Raw genomic sequence first — 22,207 nt, forward strand, 5'->3', positions numbered from 1 at the left:
TAAATTGCCAATCTTTGACCACTTTCCACATGGTTGATAGCTTATCCCTGAAAGTCATGAAAGGGGGGGCTGTATCGCATGTAGATAGATCCTTCCAGGATTTGGCAATGACCTCGTTGAACTCTGGGCCTTCCAACCATGCCCTATTAAATTTAAAGGAGTACCCTTTTCTGAAACCACATTCCTTCCAGCTGAGATAAATTGGTCTATGGTCAGATATGAATGCCTGCCCAATAGCAGACTATGGCATACCCAATTTATCAATAACGCTACCACGAACAATGAAACAATCAATCCTTTTAGCAATGTACGCCTCCTCTGATCTTCCATTGTCCCAGGTCGGCATCATTTTAGATGGAGCTATATCTACGAGATTTATGTGCAGAAGTTCATACTTCAAGCGGTCAACAAGCGGATCACTACGCCTGCAGTTTCCCCATCGTTATTCTGGGCTTAATGTTACATTTAGGTCACCTGCAATTATCAATGATTCAATATCAAGAATTTCTGAATCAAAATTTTTTTCCCAAAAAGGGATCCTATTCTTGTAAGGAGCATAGGTGTTCAGAATATTAATTGGGCATTCTTTCCCTCTGATAGAAGCTGAAATGAGAATACCAACAAAACATTTGTACGCCTTTGCCCTGATCCAATCAGGGTCCCACAACACCGCCAGCCCTCCCGAAAGACCCTTAGCCTCTGAAGCTACCAGGAACCATGAGGGAAACATTTTCCTGAAATAAGCTATGGACACATGGTTACTATGCATGGTTTCTTGTATCAAAATGATTTTTTGCTTAACTGAGTAGAAAAGATCCTTCAACGCCAAAAATTTAAGGTCTGCTCCCAGACCTCTGATGTTCATGGAGATCATAAAGGTCATTTGGAAGATTCTCCAGCCGTACTTGCTCTAAGAGGCTGAGATTCTGGAATTTCATAGATGGGAACATTGGTCAGGGATAGGTTCCTTATCCCGCTGTCATCAACAGTTGTCCTTCCTCTAAAATGTCTGCTTCCTCCATTATGCTTATTTCTTACTATTATGTTCCTTGTTGAGTTTAGGCTTATAAATGGCAGGGTCGGATTTGAAGGTTTATGAATGGTCAGCGATTCAAGCTCCAAGGATCTTCTACTTAGGAGAAATTCTAAATCACTATCATATGGATTTGCAGGGGAAGAGGCCGGGGAATTTAGTGGGGTAAGAGTCGACATCGGCTCCTTGCCTTTAGAGGATGGAGGCATGTTCTTTCTAGGTGTTGGCGATGATGAGGATATAAGAATGGGATGGGATCCCACTATAAAGTCTTTAAACAGGATGGGAGGAGGAGACGGAACAGTTCTGTCATCGATCGGTTCAGGAATGGGCGAACACTGCAGAAGAGGAGACATGGTTTTCTTCGAGCATACAAGCTTGCTCGAGCTTTCAGGTTTTGACTCCTAGTCACAGGAAAAGTCCTGAGGTAAAAGCTGTGGGGATAGGATGACATTGTTATTCTACCCGTCCACTATAACCGTCGGGGATACGCTAGTTGAAGGAGATGGGACCTCCCTTTCAACGCGCGTGGGCGAGCTTATCCGGATCTTTCGATGCGCTAGTCTACCTTTCGGTTTCGGCATTCGATGGCAATTTTTTATCAAATGACATGTTTTGTGGCAAGCAGAGCATCTGAAAGTGATGCCCCAAAAATCCAGCCTTTTCTTTATTTTCAAGTCTCTCCAGGAAATCTCAATATGGTCTGGGAACCCACCCCTATAGGCCTTTTCAATGAGGATCCACGCTATTCTCTTTTCCTTCGCACCAAGGCACCAAGGATCAACATAAACAAAACGACCAATGGAGTTGCCTATCTCAGCTAGAGTCTCCTTGGACCACATCTCCAGGGGGAGGTTTGGGAGCTTCACCCAAATTAAGTTATTCGAAGGAGTATTTTTTAAAGGGTCATATCCAATGTACCATCTATAGAGAGCGAGAAAACTTCTTTTAAAAACCCAGGGGCGATTCAGGATGGATTCAACATTAGAGGCCTTTAGAAAATGAAAGCAGTACCATTCTTTCATGAGATTGGAAATGATGGGGGTATATCCAATCACCAGTTTCCATTGTATCTCAATCCACTTTCTCATCTCACTATCATCCATTTCTGGAAAGTTCCACTTACCCACCAAGGCGAGATCCTGTAGGCTATCTATTCTTTCAATCAGATGAGAGTTGTCCAGCTTTATTACAGCTGGCGGAGGAGAGGTCTTAATGGGGTTCCGGGCCTTATTATAACTGTTAGCGTGTTCACGCAACAACTCTTCCTTCTATTGAATACCGCCTTTTCTATTCTCCTCCCGGGAAGACTATTCTCTTTGGGTTCTTATCCCCTCCCTATCAGCTTCATAACACGTCGGCTTCACCACCATGTCATCACGGGTCGGTTGCCTTTCACCCGGCAACGTGGCATTCTTCCATGCTTTTCCGACCTGGATTGCGGTCCTGACCATGGCCTCCGTGGCCGACGCATCCAATCCACCATCCATGCGCCACCAACTCCTTTGCCTCAGTAATTATCGGGATTTATCTATGTCCTAAATAGATTTTCGGATCAGACTTGGTACCAACAATTAATCAATCTCTGACCATACTCTGGATATAAAGCATGGAGAATATTAATGCCAGATGAGGGGAATTTAAAATTGATCTGACACTGAGACTGAGACCCAGAACACTCGAGAAGTATGATTCCAGGGATCAAGGCATGCATGGGATTAGAAAAACAATTTATGGTCAAAGATATTAACTGATGGGAGCCGTCACTGCTGAAGGAAATTAACTAAGAAAGGATGATCCTATATTGAATGTACTCTCAAGTACAAGAAAACGTCACCCAAAGGACACTCTTCAAATCCCAATGAGATTTTGAAATTTCTTTCCTGATTTAGCTAAAAAAATCTGGTCCCGTGGGAAATTTTCCGATCTTGAGGAAGGAAAAACTCCGGCAGGCGGGGAAACAAGCTTTTAGGGTTCAATTCCTGGAGGTCACAGGTTTTACAGGGGATGAATCATTCAACAACTGGATGAGGCTCATGAGATATGCTATCTTCCTGTGGATTGTTAGCTAGTAGAGGAGTCATTACAAACCAAGCAGCAACAGTATATTTCCATGATGCACCACCACCCCCCTATCTTAATACGAATGTCTGAGCAAGGTTTATGAATAACTATGAATCTCTTCAAATTGTGGATGATTGCCCAGACCATTGTAAAAAACCATAACAATGCTCATAGACTTAAAATAAACACTCTGGTAAACACACAAACAAGATTTATCCATATATTCCTTCCATCTATAGTGCTTAAAACAACGACGTGGTATTTCGAATTAGAAAAATAGCGTTCACGCCCATAATATTATACCACCTCTGTAACTTAGAGTTTAAAAAACTACTTCCATAAAGAAACGAGATACAGATACAGAGATAAACTAGAGACTATAAGGGGTGATGTACTGACCTCTTTCCAGGGGCATGTCGAGGGGAGAGCGCCAGTTGACCTCTAGCAAAAACCGCAAAACAAAAAATTGAACACTAAGACCTCTGATAAAGAGATAGAGAAATGCTCAGGGGGAGAGGCTCCGCTGACACTAGGGGTCGAAAGGGTCAGGGAGAAGCCAAAAAACTAGCACTCTTTGCATAAGCCTATTACAAAGGGCATAATGGTGATAGAGGAATGCATGTCTGCCAGACGGATAGGGAGGATGGCTAAAAAAACACTCGGAGTTGTCATGACGAGAAATAGGCATGCATGGAATCAGAGGATATGGAAAAAACTAGTGTAGTGTGTGCCTTGGATGTTCAAGATACCTTTGAATCACGGATTGGTATGGCCATAGCTGACTGAGTTGAGCTGAGGCGACTAGGTTGGTCGCTGTTTGGTCTGCATCTCCTCACGACACGCGCCAAATACCTTGTCAACAACAAAAATAATAACTTATCACTTTAATCTGGTAAAGCATAGTTATCAATAATGGATATTTACTTTGATATTTTATATAGATACGTTGGATAAATTTTCTAAAATAAAAAGTGGAAGTGCAAATTAAATTATTGTAATTTTAAGTAATATTGTATTTATATCTATATTGTTAGTTGTATTGAGAATTTTAAGAATAGAAGTGTATCTTAATATTTAACTAATTTTAAGAAATGTCTCATGCACTTTTTCAAAAATTATTTCCACATTTCCATGGATTTTCTCCATTTTCTCTTTTACGGAATTCGAATACTTTTAGGTTAATTCCTAGAAATGAATGAATGAGAACTGGATTGTTTCTACCTCGTTTCCACACATCCATTCATTTTCTCTCAGAGTTGCATTACTGCTTTGTTTCCTTTAATCCATCGGCCGTACCTGGCTTCACTTTATCTGCCGTGCTTTTCGGACGAGGGTACCTGCGTGCGTGCCTTCACTTCCAGGAGAGAATAGAGGAAGTGAATTAGGTTTATCAAAATTAAGATCCTATTTTGAAAGTGGATTGACGTACAAGTTAGTGGTGAATCCAATAAAGTGAATCAACGAATACGCTTTAATGAATTGATTAATATTGTTCTTTCTCATATTTATAATACCATTTGCTTTAATGATTATTTCAAATTTAATTCATATCCTAAATCCTTTATGATACTGATGAGTCCATGTTTAGCCTTGTCATTTGCCATTTATTCATGTATACATCTTCTAATCTTCTGATCTATCAGTTTCATTGGATAATAATCATTAAAATTTTATTCATATCTTAAATCTTTTATGATAGTGATCAGTCCATGTTTAGCCTTGTCATTTGCCATTTATTCATGTATACACCACCTAATCTATCAGTTTCATGGGATAATAATCATTAAAATTTGACTCATATCTTAAATCCTTTATGATAGCGACGAGTCCATGTTTAGCCTTGTCATTTGCCATTTATTCATGTATACATCTTCTAATCTATGAATTTCATCGGATAATAATCATTAAAATTCGATTCATATCTTAAATCCTTTATGATATTGATAAGTCCATGTTTAGCCTTGTCATTTGTCATTTATTTATGTGTACATCTTCTGATCTATCAGTTATAATTAGTTAATTTTTATGTGATAAAAGTCATGGCGAGATTTATTTTAATTTAAAATATTTAATATAATATAGAAGGCCTGTCAAGATAATGCTCTTCTAATCTATTAGTTTTATTAGATAATTTGTTGATTTTTATGTCAATAAAAGTCGTGACAGATTTATTTTAATCTAAAATATTTAATATAATATAAAAAGTCTATCAAGATATTGCAATTCCTAAACATGATCTGCAATTCATAGACATGATCTTCTAATCTCTGTGTTATTTCACATTGTGATGAGCCATTTAGAAATAAGGCTTATCTATACATGTAGTGAAATTTAATTGATAAATCACCAATATTTGGTCACACAACAAAGGTTCCAATGGGATTTATAGATTTTTTTTTTATCTAGGTGGATATTGGTGGCCACCCGCCTATTCCACTTGGACTCCCACCATTGTTTCTTTCAATTTTTCAACTTCCTTATTTGTAGCACAATTTACTATTTTTGGCAGTTTTTCGGGTTCTGAACTTCTGAAGTCGTTTTGAGGCTCTAAATGATGTTTTTTGGGAAAACCGAGAGCAACATGATTAATCATGTTGCTCACTCAAAAGTTGTAGTCCTCGGATAGATCTTTCTAACAAGGTATTGTGCACGTCAAACAGAGATCGTATGCCAAAGTTACGACGCCGAGAAGTTGATGTACCAATTTACCCAAACAGGGCCCATAGTTTGACGCTTCATCTCCTAGGTTTAGGTTTTTGGATATTTAGGATTTTCCATTGTTTCTCAATAATAAATAGGTCTTGGAGCTTTATTATAACACAGTTCAGAGGCATGTAGCCGCCACATCTCTTCTCAGAGATAAGCTACCATCGCCCGAGCTAGTCTTATTTCCATTCTGTTTGTAACCATATTTCAGTGTTTGATAGTAATGAAATGAAGTGTTATTTCTATTGCATCTTTGTATTTATGGTTATATCTGTAATTTGTTACGTTCCTATTTTAATCTGGATCAGTGGCATTAGAGCGGTTTGCTCTTTCTCTGTTTTTCTTTGCATGTCCCCAACGAGGTTGAGATATAAGGAGTTAGGGCTTGAACTGGTCGAACCTTTGCAAAACCAGCCTCGCAAATCCTGATAGCCTCCCATAGCAAATGAAAAGAAAGACGAGGGGGCAGGAGATCCTATCAAAATCTTGCTCGAAGAAGCTCTCGAGCGACAAAAGAACGTGATGATGGACAACTTTGCCCAGATCCTTTAGTGGCTACCCAAGGGAAATGCATTTACTTCTGGCAGCTACTCTAGAAGTGCCACACCCTTTAAGGTACAAGTTAACTTTGACATTCCCATATTTGAGGGTCAGATAGATGTAGACACTATAGATAAATGGTTAAATTTGTTAAAAAGATATTTTTCCATTCATGATTTTTCCAGTTGGGAAAAGATCACTTTTGCACTTCTCAAAGCAGCCCCGCACGTCAAGGACTGGTGGGAAACCTACTGTGAGCAGAAGGATGAAATTAAAAACTCATTGTTTTCAGCTGCACCCACTTGGAAATCATTCCAAGATGCCATCAAAGAGCACTACTACCCTGCCGGGAGCTATGAGAATAAATACATAAAGTCGACAACGCTGCGACAGGGAAGGGACCAAGATGTGCCATAGTTTACCAATGTTTTTCATACCCTTCGCACAAAGTTGGGTATCAAAGATTCTGAGAAGCATTTGGTTCTCAAGTACTGCGGCTTCCTACATAGGTACATCCAAGACGAGATGGAGTTCCTGGACATCTCCTCGCTCGGCGCGGCATACCGATATGCCGTCAAGATCGAGCAAAAGTTTAAACAAAAGAAGCGAGACTTTGGATCTGCGAATTCGAAGCAAGGGAAAGGTGTACCCAAACCACAGAATAAAGGACAAAGCCAAGGCAGGGTGGCCCAGGACAACCCGTCAAAGTCGCAAGCAAATAACAACACCGCAAAGCCGAAGAAGGACATGAGAAAGTGGTGTGAGTTCCATAAGAGCTCCACTCACAACACAAATGAGTGTGGGGCAAGCAGTCACTGCTGGCCGGGCAAAAGGCTTCGGAATCAAATGCATGTTCTAACTCTGAGTCAGAACCCGACAAGGGGAATGTTAAAATGGAAGCAGATTATTGATGCGGAGCCCAACGCCACCGTTGCCACCATGAAGATCCAGAAGGAGGAACCCAAAGATCCAGAGGAGGAGGAGCACCTATTCCACTCTCAGATGTGGGTAAACAGTTCCCCGCTACAGTTCATTATCGACAGCGGAAGCCAAAAGAACCTCATTTCGGCAGAGGTCGTGAAGCGGTTGGGCTTACCGACCACAACACAACCACAACCGTACACCATCAGGTGGCTTCACCAAGGATGGGATCTTCGCGTGAGCCAGCAGTGCCACCTTCCATACAACGTCAAGCCCTTCATGGATGAGGTTATGTGACGTTGCTACCCTTGATGTTTTTGATGTATTATTAGGCCAACCATACTTATGGAAGCGACATGTTGTGTATGAGTCAACGCCTCATGCTGTTATTGTTACTTTGGGAAATAAGTTGTACAGGATACCGGAGGTAGCACCTCCTACTGCCATCTCTTTGTTTACTGCAAAACAATGCAGTAAGCTCATTTCCAAAACCAGGAAATTCATTTTCTTAATAATACGCCCTCAGGGAAAGAAGAAGACAGTGGCCACGACCTCTAGACAGGGCCCCTCCGCACGACAACAACATATGGACAAGGTCGTGGAGGAGTATGAGGACATCTTCACCTCCCCCACAGGGGTGCCTCTTCACTGTCAGGTTAAGAACTCAATCGATCTGACCCCAGGTGCACCACAACCCAATGGACCAATCTATCAGTGCTCTATTCTGGAGAACAACGAAATCAAGAGGCAGATTCAGGAGCTGTTGTAGAAAGGTCACATCTGGCCGAGTTCATCACCCTGTGGGAGCCCGATCATGTTGGTACAGAAGAAGGATGGGATTTGGAGACTCTGTATTGACTATCGGGTGCTGAACAAGATCGCTATCCGGAATAGGTACCCAATCCCACGTATTGATGACCTTCTAGACCAACTGAAGGGGACAAAATATTTCAGCAAGATCGGCTTGAAATCAGGATATCACTAGGTACCAATCGAACATTGGATGTGTGGAAGACTGCCTTCAAAGCCAAGGAGGGCCTTTTTGAATGGTTGGTTATGCCTTTCAGGTTGATGAATTCTCCTGCAACCTTCATGAGGCTGATGGATGACATCTTGCGGCCATTCACCAACTCATTTGTAGTGCTATACTTGGATGACATCCTGATCTTCAGCCAGAGTTGGGAAGAGCATCTCCACCACATCCAACAGGTTCTCCAAACACTGCGGCAACACAAGCTATGTGCCAATTTGGAGAAATGCACTTTTGGCATGACCCAAGTTCAGTATCTAGGATACATTATTGATGAACGGGGGGTGCATGTGGATCCATCCAAGATCCAAGTCATTCGGGATTGGCCATCTCCAACCACTCTAATAGAGCTCCGCAGCTTTCTAGGTCTTTCCAATTTCTACCGCAGGTTCGTGTTGGGATTCTCTCATATCACTTGGCCCTTGAGTCAAGTCACCAAGGGAGGAGCGAAAGAAAAATTCTTTTGGTCTGAATCTCAACAGAAGGCATTCACAGAGTTGAAACATTGCCTCTGCTCTATACCAATTCTCACATTACCAGACTTGCAACAACCATTTGAAATCGAGACAGATGCCTCTGACGATGCTATTGGGGCAGTCCTTACTCAACAGGGGCATCCAGTGGCATATCACAGTGAGACACTTTCAGGCGCAGTCCAAAAATATCCCACTTATGACAAAGAGATGTATTCCATTGTGCAGGCCTGCCGACAATGGAAGCATTACATTTTGGGGAAGGAAATGGTCATCCACACAGACCACTGGCCCCTGCAGTTCATACAGACACAAGGGAAGTTGAAGAATGATCGCCATAAGAAGTGGTCCACATACCTGCAACAGCTCCATTTGAATATCAAGTATAAGAAGGCCAACACCAATAATGTTGTATATTGCCTCAGCCGACCACCAATCATGGTGTTAACCACCGTGCTCAACTCTTGTGGGCACAAGACTTCTGATTGGCCACTTCTCTACAAAAGCTACCCAGAATTTGGCCACACATACCAGACGCTCTTGGAGGGTCAGCAAGTTCGATATTTTCACCTGTAGGATGCCCTATTATGCCACCTGGGATACCTTTGTGTTCCTTCAAGTGAGCATGCCAAGATGATTTGGGAAGCACACTACAGGGGCCGTTGGGCATCTCAGGGTTGAGAAAACGGTGGCAATACTGCAGAAGTATTTCTATTGGTTGAATCTTCGAAAGGATGTCGGGAAGTACATCATATCCTTCACTGCCTATGCCATTGCCAAACCAACCATCAAGAAGCAAGGCCTCTATACTCTGCTGCCTACCCCTAGTCGACCTTGGGAATCCATCTCCATGGATTACATGTCGAGCCTTCCTTCTACTAAGCATGGCAACGATTGTGTTTTTGTGGTCATCGACAGATTATCAAAGATGGCCATTATGACGGCCTGCAAGAATAATATCACAACGGAAGCCACTACTAAACTCTTCTTTGAACGAGTGTGGGTGCACTTTGGGATACCACAGTCTATCATCTCAGATTGGGACAGCAGGTTCCTCAGTACATTTTGGTCTAGTCTCTGGTCGATGTTGGACACCAAGCTCACTAAGTCCACAACTTTCCATCCCCAAATTGATGTCCAGACAGAGGTCATCAACAAGATGATCGTACACATTCTGCGCATGTACAACTCAAAGCATCCACACACATGGGATGAGAGCTTCCCCTATGTCCAGCACAGCTATAACTGGGCTCTCCACAGCTCGACTGGCTGCAACACTTTTCAGGTGGGCTTGGGATTCCAGCCACTATGTCCCATTGATGTGGCCATGCCATTTGCAGCTACTCCAATAGATTTGGCTCATGTCCATTCTGAAACCGGTAAGGAAAATAGCTTCATTGAGCACATCCAACATATCCGCCAGCAGGTCCACGACATTTTGGAGAAATCAAATGCCAAGTACAAGCAGCGACATAATCAACATCAGGTGCCACACAAGTTTCAGGTGGGCGACAAAGTCTAGTTGCATTTGCAAAATGAACACCTTACCAGAGCCTATTGGAAACTCAGACCACTCTTATATGGTCCTTACACCATTACCAAGGTTGTGGGAGACAATGCATTTGATCTCAACATTCCCCCATTCCTTGGCCTGCACCGAGTGTTCAATGTGGACCGCCTTTGACCACACTTCCCACCATGGCTAGACACATCAGATATTGCAGAACATCTCACACCTACAAAGTTAAATCCAGATTGCATGGAACAAGGCACAACTGATGGGATCATGGACACACAAATCAGGAACACCTGACAACAAATGATCAAACTATATCGAGTTGTTAAAGCAGGCCAACTCCATCACTAGGGAAAGTGGCTCACCAGGGAACAAGTTCAGCAGAAGTTTACTCATCTCATGGAGGAACTCAACGAAATGGGAACCATTGCTTCTTAAGGGGAGAGGAATGATCCAGGTGGATATTGGTGGCCACCCACCTATTTCACTTGGACCCCCACCATTGTTTCTTTCATTTTTTTAGTTTCCTTATTTGTAGCACAATTTACTATTTTTGGTAGTCTTTTGGGTCTTGAACTTTCGGAGCCATTTTGAGGCCCTAAACAATGTTTTTTTGGGAAAACCAAGAGCATCATGGTCTATACCCATGTTGCTCACTCAAAATTTGTAGTCCTCGGATAGATATTTCTAACGAGGTATTGTGTGCGTCAAACATAGATCGTATGCCAAAGTTATGACCCTGGGAAGTTGATGTACCAATTTACCCAAACAGGGCCCATAGTTTGGCGCTTCATTCCTAGGGTTAGGTTTTTGGATGTTTAGGGTTTTCCATTGTTTCTGGATAATAAATAGGCCTTGGAGCCTCATTGTAACACAGTTCAGAGGCATGTAGCCGCCAAATCTCTTCTCAGAGATAAGCTACCATTGTCCGAGCTAGTCTTATTTCCAATCTGTTTGTGAGCATATTTTAGTATTTGATATTAATGAAATGAAGTGTTATTTCTACTGCATCTTTGTATTTATGGTTATATCTATAATTTTTTGCGTTCCCGTTTAAATCTGGATCATTTTTTCTCAATATTAGAGTTATTTTAAGTGTTTTTTCCAATTCACGATATTTTATAATAAAAAGAATCAAAAGCTATCATAAAAAATAATAGACATTAAATATTCCCAATACATAAATATAGATTTCAAATTCAATTACAAAAAAATTGAATTCAATACACATAGATGATACCAAAAACTTTAATGAAAATATAAAACTTGGTGGAAAGAAAAATAAGTTTGATAATCCAATGCTTATTTTCTTAACCATTCTTCCAAATATAAATTTAAAATTTGGTTGCAAGAAAAATTAGTTTAATGCACATACCATATGATATTCAATGACTTTAATATATATCTAAAACTTGGTTGCAAGAAAAACTAGCCTAAATCCATTTTAGCAATAAATCTATCAAGAGTTAAGAAGGAACAATTGAAACTTGAGAAAAAGTTTGTACCTTAAGACATTTGCTCCCTCTAACTCTCGATATATCTAGACTAGTATGGCTCTAGGATGGTTCCAATTGTAGGTGGTCATGGAAAAAACTTTAATTGACCATCATTGTGTACCCATATACGGTTTAGATGAACTTGATCTTTTGAAATTTACCTAGTATTATCTATAATCTTAAGATTACTATCAATAATGATACTTCAATTAAATAGTCATTAAGGTGAATTGTGTAGAAATCTCACCATAGATTAAAACTGATTATGCAATGTACTAAAGCAAAATACTTAATCTACTTCTACAATCAAACTTGCGGAAGCTTAATCGATTTTGAGCAAGATAAAATAGAACACATATAACATAGAAGAAGATTCAATCACACATGAAACACATAAGAATACTCTGGGCAAAGCCTCATCTAAAAACCCTGCTATCTGTATTATCATACAAGTGGAAATATCTCAGGAGTACATAAAGCTTTAGCTCATAAGCTATCCAACTCTCAGTACAATCCCTCACTTCTGCTCATAGACAGAATAGACAACACATATGCCTTCCTTCAGTCCTCGAAGTCTCCTATTTCCTTGCGCGGTTTCTCCTAGGTCCTCTAGTTGTATCCTGTGTGATTCTCACCTCACACACTGCTTTGACCTCTGAAATAACTGTGCAATCCTAAAGGAGTGAATTTCTTCTGCATGAATGAGTTTCCTTTATAGGAAAATTCCTCCAACTGATAGTACACTATCCCTTCCTTTAATCTCAACTGGTTCTTTCTCTGAACTGACATGCATGAGTTATTTATGAGAGAATATTCAGTTATCTGGAGAACACTAGTTGCATGCATGCATGCATTAACTGATTGAACTCACAATTGGTTCCTCCAACTGTTTAGAACTAATTTAACTAGACTTAACTCACCTAACTGAGCTAACTAATTACAACTCAAATACAAAACTCATCCTTATCTCCTTAATTAAGGGATAACTTCCTCAATCAAAGGGATAACTGTTGCATGTCTTCACAAAGACTTCATGTTTGATTTTCTCCAACTAATTAACTCAAGATGAATTAATTAATTATTTTTCAAACAGCTACTAAGGCTAAATTCAAATTCTAATTCAGGGACTAATTAAAATTGGAATCTATCCTGAAATGCTATTTATAGCAATGTTATTTTTAGCATTTCTATTTTATCATTCCTTGTTGCTATTTTCTATTTTTATCATTTCTTGTTGCTATTTTCAATAAATTGTAATAAAACAACAATATTCAACAATATTCCAACTTTATATGTTCCTTATAATTATATTTACATTCTATTGCATGCTCATATATATATATATATATATATATATATATATATATATATATATATATATAGGTGGGTGCAAGTTAATTATGGTCTCTTATGATGCGTTAGTGGCAATGCATACTTGAAAAAACAACCTATTGACTCGAAGGAATAATTAGAGGTACATATACAATGAATTTGAAGATGATGTTAAAAAATGAAATGTAAACAAATTAATTAGCTTTTGGAATATATAGTCTTTATCTATAGAAATTACGTTTAACTATGTGAATTTCAAGTTTTCCTATCATTGATATGTTATTTCATGCAAAATATAATACATATCTTTCCCTTAGCACAATGTTTGAGTATCTAAATGATGGAATTTTGTTACAAAAACTTGTAGAGTTGTAGAGAACAAAGTGCTCTTGTGTGCAACTATTTTTCAAAAATTATTATCTTAATTCTATATTTTTTTAAATTATGAAACTCAGTATATCCTTGAAATTACAAGACCCTCTATTAGTGCAACCTAAAAGGGTCTTAGCATTATAAAACACTCCTTTTTTTTAGGTTGTAGGTCTCAATATCCTCTAGTGCACCATATGAATTTTTTATGTCCAAATGACTAAGGCCCAAAAATGTTATAATGGAAAAAGAAGAGGGATGTATTTCAAGATTTTGACATGTGTCAAGAGAACAATATATTGAAAATAGTAAACTCTATAGTTTCATGAACAATGGATTTGTCTTTTCGTTATAAAAATGTTGTGAAATGTGTGTGTGTGTGTGTGTGTGTGTGTGTGTGTGTGTTCTAAAAAATTGATGTTACATGTATTTTTAGCCCCAACCACTAGGTTTGTGATCTTGAACCTATATCCAAAGCAACCAACTCATCACACATGCACGCTTCCCACTAGAAACAAATTCAAATTAAAAAAAAAACATGTGCCCATATCTAGGGCTCAAAATGTGCACATATTCCTAGTGGTAGAAATATGCTAGCATTCTTGCTACTAAAAATTTGCATACGTCCCTAGTGGCAAGAATGAACATGCATTATTTCTGCTAAAAAATGACTGCATTCCTAGCAAAGGAAATGTGTGTGCATTCCTACCACTAAAATGTGTGTGGATTCCTAGTAACAAGAATGTATGTGTGTTCTTATTGGTAAGAAATTTAACACATGGGAAATTGTTGAGGTCGGCATGGGGGTTAGGAGGTTATGGGGGAGGATAAAGGGAACAAGGAAGGGAGGGGGGAGGAGAGAGTGAGAGATAGAAGGAACAAGGGGGGAAGGGGGGGAGAGAGAGAAAGTAGGAGGTGGGGGGAAGGGGGAGAGAGAGAGTGGTAGGCTGGGAAGAAAGAATAGGTGAGTGAGGGGAAAATAGGGGGAAAGAGAGAGAGAGAGATAGTTGTAAAGTGAGAGAGATAGGTAAATAGGTTGGGGAAGGGAGAGAGGGAGATTGGGCAGGGAGAGAGATAGTTGTGAGAGACATATGGAGGAATATAGAGACAAAATTGGAAGTGGATTTTTATGAAAGAGTGAATGGGGGAGGGATAGAGAGAGAAACAATGGGAGAGGGAGGGGATAGAGAGAGAAACGATGGGAGAGGGAGGGGATAGAGAGAGATAATGGGAGAGGGAGGAGAGAGAGACAGTGTGTGAGTGAGTAAGATTTGGGGGGTGTTGAGGGCCCTGAAATCGGGTCAACAACAAGGGGGATACCCACCCGGTCGGGAACCTGGTTGGCGGCTCCGTGCCCGTTTGGTGTAGCGGGTCCGACTGGGGATAACGGGACCAACTTCCCGTTCTAAGGGGGGTGTGTGTGTGTAGAGTTTGGTGATGTGTGTGTGTGTAGAATATGATAATGAAAATATGGAATTATTTCTAAGCTAATCTAGTTCTAAACTCTGAGACTAAATTTTATACTACTTTAATCTATCAAGAACAACACATCTAATCTACGCTAACCTGGGATAGAACTTTTTCCATTATGCGATCTAGAAAGATTTCACACAATAACTGGTAATGAAGATTATTCAGCTATTATGAGAATATAAATCAATTAAGATGAACCATCCTGCATAAAAAGTTAAGCAAAACGGTTGTGAACAACATATCGCATAATCAGTTATTCATGTATTAAGCACAAATCAATGACTCCACCGTACAAAAGTGCCAAATGGTAGTACACTCATTCATACGTTAACATATAAACAACATCAGCTGTATATTACTCTAAGAATGCAAGCAGAAACTCGTCAAGAGATAAAAGTACCATTTATGACTGACTTTATACTCACAGACCTGAAGCAATAATGATCTATTTCTACTTACTTCTAATGCCTACTAAGAGTACAGAAGTGCAACATCAGTAGCAGGTATTAAAATGCAAACATAAATAAATCTTGATCCGTCCATTCATCAAAAACCCCCTCCGAGGGTGCAAAAGTGCATGTTCTGAGGACAAGTTTTTTGACAAATTTCCGGACCCTTCTCCAATGCAACGAGAAGGGTTAAATACTACTAACCGGCTAATTTTAATTACACAAATTTAGGGAACGGCTTCAAATGACCGCCCTTTTACTAAAACAAATTTATTTCTAAAAACTGAATCTAATTTCTAACCATTTCTGTATCTGCTCCTTAGTGTTGTAAGCGATGCGCTGTTCGCCGTGAAAGAGTCGGCTGCTTGTCCTTTCCTTTTGTTAAAGCTTGAAAATTAGAAATAACAAGAGCTGGCACCTCTTTCTGACAAACTAGAAGATATTTTTGAAAGTGTTCTTCTGGAGGAGTGTCTTCACGGCGTGTATACTTAGTACAACTCAGATTTCTTTCGAACTGATTGTGTTGTTGCTATTTCGGTTTCTGGCCGTGCGAATGACTCAATGAGCTGGGGATTTTGTTGCCTGAACGATTTTCTCAATTGAAACTTGTTTCCATTCTTTGTTCCAGGCTTTTCTGAGACGTCTTTCCCCTTAAGCGTTTTTCTTTTTTCTTTACCCAATTTGGGACTCAGGATCTTTCATAAACGCTTTGCTTTTGTGCGCCTTTGACTCTGAGTCCTAGATAGCCTATTTCCATCAGCATTTGTTGAGTGATACTCTGGGATCCGCGGTCCTGCTGTATGCGGTATCCATCTACGAAGTCATGTCCTCTCTGTTCTTCTAGTTCTGGCGCTTTTCCTTAGATGTTTCCTGCATATAGATTTATATCAGTTGCTGACTTATAGTTCACGTAAATGAAAAGAGACAGAAGAAAAGATTGACATGAAAGCAATTAAGTTCTAATGAATGCATAATCATGTCACCCATTATGACTTGACTCTTCGAAAAACGCAACATAATCATCTTTGGATATACAGGCGTACAATCATTAATTTCCCGTAAGGTGCACGCCTAATTTTAGGCTCACAGATCATGCCGAGGAATGCCTGCGACGAATGGCTTCCGCGATTTGCATCGCAGCATCAAAGATTGCGATGTAAATAAGTGGTATCGCAACAATTGATGGTCTCATTTGTCGCACACCATAGATCGCAGGTCGCAGATCGCATATCGCAATATTGCAAGGTTTTTCGCTTTGTCACTTTGTGCTGCTTATGCGACATTGCGACGTGCGACGTCGCGTATCGGCCGTCGGCAGCTCCTTAGGTTTTCCCCTTTTGAGCGCCTTTAATGCACGCGATGCGATGAGTTCTCGCGTCGCTCCTCCTCAGTGTGTTTATGCGCTTTGGGAAAGCGCTCCTTTTTCCTTTGCGACGCGATATAGCTCTTAGGGAGTTAATACAAAAGGTTTTTTCAAACAAAAATATTTTTTTGGATTTTTTGGTTAAGGGTCCCCCTTTGCTTGATGTTATTACTAATATCAAACAAAGATGGGGGTTGTTGGTGACCACAACAATGGCGATTCACTGTGAAGAACCAGTTATCTCTGCATTTCTATTGACCGTTCACTTCCGAAACAGCAAAATTTTTATATGTCTAAATTTTGTTATGGACAGATAGAGTAGATTGCCTCTCACCTTGTCGACGATATTTTGTCTCAACCCTTTTTATATCCCAATTTCTTGCTTCCTCAGGTTTTTTCTTGCATTCGCATCAGACATTACTTGGTCTTGATAAAAGATAAAATAAGGTCTTCTCTGCGTACTGGCTTAAAAGTATGCTCATTTGTCGTAGGTAGAGCCTCTGCTGCCCGCAAGCGTCCATAGCCTCGACAGGGTTACCATGTTATCTAGCAATGATCCTTTTTCCTGCTTGAGGTTACTCGCAACATTCCAGAGAAAAATCCTTTTTGACACACTTTTCCTTTTTTAATTCTCTAAAGAACAATGTCTTGGTTTGGTGGCCAAATTATGACACAGTCATTCACCTGATTTACACTTTTGCTGAACAAGCCGGCTCGTGATGAGACCTCTTGTCTTTTGATTGCAACAATCTTAAGTCATTGCCCTGTTTTGATAGACAGTATTGGCAAAGTCAGCAAGTTATAATATCTGTGATCATGATAAGCCGGCTCGTGATGAGACCTCTTATTCTTTGAGATATAGTGTTTTGTTTGGATTGTTTCTCTGGATGCTGTAATTTCCTTTTAGCAGGGAGGAAGTCATTGTTTTTCCTTAAGAAAGCTCTGGACGACAATAATAGAGTTTTTGAAAACAACAGCTTTGCAGAGAATGCTTATTTTATTATTGATGATACCCTTCATGGTGCTGATACAAAACAATTTTTTTACCAGAGGTTGCTTTTGTCAAAGTTTTTTTAGAGGTCGAAACGAGTATCGTAATCAAAGTGAAGTTAACTCTATTTGTCAATAATAAAATTCAGATTTTCAAAAATTTTGCTATTTGTACAAACGAAATCAAAATTTGATAGAGAATTGGCGTGCTATTTCATGAATCCTTTTTAAATGATCATTTACAACGGGTTTTATTCATAAAAAGAGAAAAACAAAATAAAATAAAAACTAAAAACTAAACCTATCCTACAAAAAATATAGAAGATTTATCTTCTATGGAAAGTATAATTTAAGAATCAGTCCATTGACAGGTAAAGAATCTCTCCTTCCTGCCAGATCCTGCAACACGAATGTAGATGGGCCTACGACTTCTACAATCTGAAAAGGGCCAAGCCACAGCTTCTGAAATTTCGTATGTTTGCCCTTTTCTTCATGAGCCTTATCCCATTTCAAAACTAAATCACCCATCTGAAAGTTTTTTCTGGTTATGATGCTTGAGTCAAAAGAAGATTTTATTAGCGCTTGGTGATGAGCATGGGTTTTCCTAGCTTGTTCTCTTTGTTCTTCTAGTTTGATTATTTCCATTTGTCTTAATTGTAAAGAGGAAGTAGGTACTTCATTGACATATTGCACTAAAGACAAAGAGGGAATGACTAGGTGAGTCGGAAGAACCACTTCTCTCCCATAAACTAAATTAAAGGGAGAAGTGTCGATTGAAGCTTTCTTTGTGATTCTATCAGCCCAAAAAGCATTTACCAGCGCTTTGTGCCAATTCCTTTGGTTTTGGTCGACTGTTCTTTTGATAATTCTGATTAGGTTCTTGTTTGTTGATTCAGCCAATCCATTACCTTGCGGATAGTAGTTGGCAGAATATTTTAGTTTGAACCCTCTTTTAAGCGCAAACTCAGTCATAGTATTTCCAGAAAAATATGAAGCGTTATCAAACATTAATGCTGTTGGCAATCCAAACCTAGTGATGATAAATTGATCTATGAATTCAATAATATTTTCAGAATGAATTGTCTTGAGAGGAACTGCTTCTACCCATTTGGTAAAATAATCAGTTGGCGTAAGGATATACTTATGCTGCTTAGAAGAGTGAGGAACGATCTCACCTATTATGTCCAAGCCCCATTGACTGAATGGTTGGTCGATGATGACTGGTTGTAGCGGCATGGACGGTTTCCTTTGTTTTCCTGCAGTAGTCTGGCAGACTTGGCATTTCCTTACGTGATTGTATGAGTCTTTGAACAACGTGGGCCAATAATATCCTGCACGCAAGATTTTATGTGCAGTCGCATCTCCGGCGTAGTGTCCGCCCGCTGGTCCATCGTGGAGTTCCTCGTACGCTTGTACCTCTTCAGATGAGTTCTCCGGGATTTGCGATGATCCAGCTAACATCTTGCAGAAGCCTTGACCTCTTACGATGTTTGTTGGTTTGATCTCAAGATCATATTCTTGTAAAGCGGTAATCCAATTAGCTCTCTTTTCGCCCACGTCTTTCTGCACTAAAAGGTTTCTTACCGCCGGAAACGGTACTACGACTTTAGTGTGGGCTTTAAGCAAGAAAGGTCTGAAATATTTGATCGCTTTGAAAACAGCATATGCTTGTTTCTCTACGTCTGAGTAATTAATTTCAGCACCTTGTAAGTTTGAGCTAAAGAATGCGATTGGAGCCTCCGCTTTCTCTTGATTTGCTTGGGTCAAAATCGCGGCATAGGATTTCTCTGAGGCAAAAGTGTATAAGGTAAAAGATTCTGAAAAATTTGGGGTGGCCAAAGATGGAGCATTGATGATAGCTTGTTTGATTAAGTTGAACGCTTCGTGCTCATCTAGACCCCATTTGAAATTTGAATTCTTTTTTATCATATTTTGTAAGGGAGAAATAATACGTGAAAAATCCGGGACAAATCTTTTGACAAAATTGATCTGTCCAAGAAAGGATTGCATGGCTTTCTTGTTGTGGGGTATGGATATTTCGGAAATTTCCTTGATTCTGTCGGGTTCTATATGAATACCAGATTTCGACACTATGAATCCGAGCAATTTCCCTTCGCTTAACGCAAAGAAAGATTTCTTTGGGTTGAGCGAAATCCCATACCTCAAGCATCTTTGAAAGATTTGCTTCAAATCTTTGAGATGGTTGTTTCGTTTTTTGGAGTACACTGTTATATCATCCAAGTAAATCACCACTGATTTATTGACTAAGCCTTTAAATGCGATGTCCATGGCTCTCTGAAAGGTAGCTCCGGCATTGATCAGCCCAAATGGCATCTTCCGATATGCATAAGTGCCCCATTTGGTTCGGAACGTAGTCTTTAACTGATCATCGGGATGCACCAGTACTTGATTGTATCCTGAAAATCCATCCAGGAATGACATTAATTCTGAGCCTGCTACTGCCTGTAATATTTGCTCCATAGGTGGGAGGGGAAAGTTATCTTTCTGACAGGCTTTGTTGAGATTTCGGAAATCGATACAGATTCTAGTGTCTCCGTTTTTCTTCCTAACGGGCACCATATTGGATACCCATTTAGAATGTCTGACGGGGAAGATTATTCTGGCTCTCAACAGCTTATTAAGCTCAGTTTTTATCTGATTTTCTAGGTTAGGGTGTATTTTTCTGAGCTTCTGCTGGACAGGTTTTTCATTGTCAATCATAGGGATAACATGTTGAATGATAGAAGTGTTGTATGTTTTTAGCTCATCGTAATTCCAGGAAAAAACGTTTTTGTATTATCTCAGAAGACGGATATATGCTGATTTCTCTTCAGGGGCTAGGCCGTGACCTAGGTTAATGTTTTGTGGCTTCTGATCGGTCCCTAGGTTTACTAATTCATAGTTCAGGGTAGAACTGCAAAGTTTAGCATTGGCGTACCTTTTAAACCAGCTTTTCAAATCATATAAATCTTCTAACTTGACCACCGATTTCGGTATAGCATTGTCGGAGCCATTTTGTTGTATTTGATGATCATGATGGTCTTCGTCGATTATCTGATTTGAGTAGGATCCTTCAGAAGTAAGGAAATTTACGATTTCAGGATCGTCGTTGAACACTCTCCAATTGGTGATATTGTCAGGGATGGATGGTCTAAAGATTAATTCTATTGAAAACCTATCAGGACTAAAATCTTCAGAAGGGATAAGTCTAGAGGCTACGTTAGCTAACAGGTCTGCGCTCGCATTTTGAATTCTTGGAATTGACGAGATGTTGAATGCTATGAAATGTGCAGTGAGATCTTGAACTAATGATTGATAATGCTTTAAATGACTTGACAGGCAATGTATGGTGTTACGTACCTGTTTTACGACGATCTCCGAATCTCCAAAGACTTGAAGATACTTAACGTTTAATCCGATTGCTTTGTATAGGCCTTGAACCAAGGCTTCGTACTCCGCTGTGTTGTTCGTGCAATCGAACTCAAGTCTGCATGTGAGCATAATCTTATTCCCGTCTGGGTTAATCAGAACGCATCCTGCTCCTTCTCCCTCATTTGATTTAGATCCGTCAAAATATAATTTCCAAAATAAAGATGTATTTACAGAATTATCTAAAAAACTAAAACATTTTGAGTCATCAGTTTGGGAGAAATTTTCAACTTGGGATAAAACTGAATTCTCTAAGTATGGCGAAATATGAGCATTGAAATTACCTAGGAAAGAATCTATTGCGTAATTGCCTACAATGCTGCTATTGTACGTTATGGCCTCATTTTCTCCTTCCAGTTCTGTCACTATGTATTTTTGGTGCAACTCTTGTTCAACCTTTATCTGATTTGGTTTACCATTGTATGGTAACCACATGTGCGACAAATCGGTTGAAAAATATCCGTGGAGCTTTTCCGACCAATCCCTGCTAAGAATCAAACCATAGAACTCAGGGACATCAGCTACTAGAATGTCGATAACCTGACACACTTTTGGGTTAGACGACAATCTTATGGTCACCTGATTGAGTTCACCAATCACTTCGACTTGGGATCGATCAAGTTGAACTATACGTACTGCGGATTTTTGAGGTTGCACATTCAATTTGGCACATATTGACCTGGGTAAAATATTCGTTGAAGCACCAGAATCGACCAAGCAATTGTGCACGTTTTTTTTGAAGATTTCATATGTGAGAAGAAAAGGAGTATGAGATCTTGATCTTCCTCCAATCAAGGCGATGTCATTTGGATCAATTTTATTGATCGTGTTGGTTGGAGGCCTTCCCAGATTGTGAGAAGCTACAGCTGTAGGTAAAGATGTAGTAGGCACAGCATGTAATTCTTTCATCATTATTTTCTGCTGGTGTTTCAATTTACTCAATTCGTACAGAGTGATATTAGCCCTAGTCTTCTTCATATCATCAATGATGTTATATTCCATTTCATCCGACACTATTAGTGT

The 22,207-nt window shown here is 39.6% G+C and overlaps 1 pseudogene; it reads left to right on the top strand.

The window, feature by feature from the left end:
- The first annotated feature begins 1,099 nt into the window (after positions 1-1,099).
- Positions 1,100-22,207, top strand: part of LOC149179616 (uncharacterized) — a 38,687-nt pseudogene continuing 17,579 nt past the window's right edge.

The sequence above is a fragment of the Pinus tabuliformis genome, chromosome 3_2 (assembly GCF_031772625.1).
Source record: "Pinus tabuliformis cultivar Carrire ecotype Pingquan chromosome 3_2, CPIR1, whole genome shotgun sequence".
NCBI classification, from domain to species: Eukaryota; Viridiplantae; Streptophyta; class Pinopsida; order Pinales; family Pinaceae; genus Pinus; species Pinus tabuliformis.